This window comes from Atta colombica, unplaced genomic scaffold, assembly GCF_001594045.1.
Source record: "Atta colombica isolate Treedump-2 unplaced genomic scaffold, Acol1.0 scaffold12, whole genome shotgun sequence".
Taxonomy (NCBI): Eukaryota; Metazoa; Arthropoda; class Insecta; order Hymenoptera; family Formicidae; genus Atta; species Atta colombica.
Genome location: NW_017259206.1, coordinates 2,990,566 through 2,993,498, shown reverse-complemented (window position 1 = coordinate 2,993,498; position 2,933 = coordinate 2,990,566).

The window sequence follows — 2,933 nt, the reverse complement described above, 5'->3', positions numbered from 1 at the left end:
ATATATATATATATATACATATATATTGTATACACGCTCCCGTGCATGGCACGTACAATACACGTGCGGAAAAGGCGCATATGACGTGCGCGAGCTTCGGCGCGCACTTCCTCGTTCTTCGCGATAGCGTGAATACGGTCTCCCGGAGTCCGAGAGTCAAGAGAGATCCTCCTTCGTCGCGCATTTACAACAGAGCGGAGAATTCCGGGAGCGAAACGGCACCGCGCGTCGCGCACCGCTTTTCACGCCGCGCTGGCGGTCCCGGGCAGGAAATAATAGCCGGAGTGATAGAGTCGAGCACAGGGAATTTTTATAGCTAAATCGATGTTGCGCGCGCGGGTCGCGGGCGTTGCGACTCGCGAGGCGACCGAGCGAGACGGCGAGCGAAGGAGCGAGAAAAGGAGCGAGCGATACAAGGAGTGTGTGTGTGTGTGTGTGTGTGTGAGTGAGAGAGAGAGAAAGAGAGAGAAAGAAAGAAAGAAAGAGAAGAGGACTTCTCCTCCGCTCTTGGAGAAGGAGAGGGAGAGGGGAAGAGAGAGGGAGAGAAAGAACAAGCGGGACGACGTGACAGCGAAGAGCGAAGGGCGCTAGAAATCTGGGGCGGGGATAGATCCAGGCTTTGCGCTCTGCACGCGACCTTGAATGCCGGTCAGCCTAGACCTTGCCTCCGCTCCTTCACTCGCTCGCCTAGTCCAGAGAGGCCGCGCGACTGTTGTTTCAAGCAACACACAGCGGCGACGACTCGAGACGGGATTGCTCGCTTTCTCGCTCGCTCGTTTGTGATTACGACCAATTTGCCGTCTCACTCTTCCGCGTCGATTACGTAAGGAGATCACGGCGGAGCGGCGCCTAAAGGACACGACGCGGTTAGATATGCGTTTTCCGCTATTTGTAAACTCGTAGCTATGCGACTATCGTAAAGCGGACCTTTACGTAACGAGACAAATGAATGTGCATATATCTTCTTTCCGTGTATATGGGAAGCGTTCTTATGATCCATTCCGAAGAACGTATCTAATGATTAACGATTCGACAGGAATCTTCTGAAAGATGATAATTATTCTTTACATCTTCTCCTGAAGCTAAATCTTACCTGAAAGAAATTTATTTGTTAATAGTAGCGAATTCATTGGCTGAAAATTCAATCTAAGGATCATGGCATTCAGAAAAAAGATATTTTATACATCCTTAAGTACATTTTCAATATGATATCAAAATTACAGATTATTCTAAATTACGTTTAAAAATAATATGACAAATTTGTTTATTGGATTATAAGCCATTTTAATAAATAATAGTATTTTTTAAATCTGCGCTCTAATAAAAATATATGGAAATATATAAAATAAATGATAAAAATCTCAATTTTTTAATGTATATTATGTAGATATATTTTTTAATGTATATTCAAGATTATTTTCTTAAAAGTTACATTGCGGTGTATGAACTAGTTATCCGATAAATAAACAAAATATTTATTTGTTCCATATTTTTGTAATTAATCAGTGAATCATGAAATTGTATAAATTATTTTAGATATTTAAATTATTTATATAAAAGAAAAATGTAAATTTTTTTATCATTTAAAAAATTTTAATTTTTAATAACAAAAATAATAATAAATAAAATTAATGAACTACAAAAATGTGTTATTAAACAAAAATATAATTTTATTCACACAACTTTCATGTATGTATATAGTTTATTTATAGTGTAAATATTAAACATGCCAAACTTTCAAATTTAATTTTCTTTGCAGGGATTATACGTATCTAATATATCCTTAAACAGGAAAGATGACCTTACACGGTTAACAATACAGTAATATTGAATCAGTAATACTGATAGTACGCATCAATATTTTTAGTATTTTTACAACCTTACACGATCAGTATTACTGACAATGGGTGGCATTTAGAATGACAACCGTTCACTCTTTCATCTGATATATTCCAGTAGATCCTAAAATATAGATCAATCAGATGAAAGCTTCCCTGAGCGATTGTTGTCCTGAATGCCCAAATATTTCACTTTAGTTTTACGCATGATGTAAGAAGACAAGATGTACATTTCCAAGGATGCACAGTATGAGAGTGAATTGTGACCAAAATTTGATTAGCTATTCCAATATACTAGCAGTATTATAAGCAGGAAAATGCATAAAGGCCAAAATTTGATTGATTGTTTCCAATATTGCTATTATGCTTGTGTTCTTATAGTTTTATGTTGTATGTAACTTGTGTGTACAATATTTATTGCACTATAACATGAATCCCAATAAAGCGATACTAATACTCGACAATTCAAAATCCAGATCACCATCAGTATTCTATGTCAATCCATCAATATTAACTATACACGAATAATATTGTCGGTATTTATTAATACAGTATTATTGACTGTGTAAGATCACCTTAAGACGTAAGCAATAAGGAAATCAATATATTGGATTTGTTACTGTTTATTCTCTAAAACTTTTAGAGTGAATCTCATTCTTGAAAATAAAACCTCACTCTTGAAGATTGAAAATTGAGTCTCTTCAAAATGCTCAATTTTTTGCTCTTTAAAATGAGATTTCACTCCAAAGAATTTAGAGAGTATGTCATGGCTTTATATAATCTCTACTGTGATTGGCCAATTGCTCACTATTTATGTTTTACTATTTAAATTTTTGGTATATCATGGCTCTATAAAGTTTACTCTACGATAGCTATAAAAGCCATCAAGCTATAAAATTAATTAATAAACGAACGTGGAGAAAATAACCGACTATGATTGGTTAAGTTTTATGTGTAATAGCTATTATAGAATATATATGAATGGTAAATGCTATATTCGATCAAGGCGATTCTTCAGTAATACATATTGATATTATATAAACAGTTGTAGAACATTAGATACATTTAGAAAACGTATATATAAAATATATATAA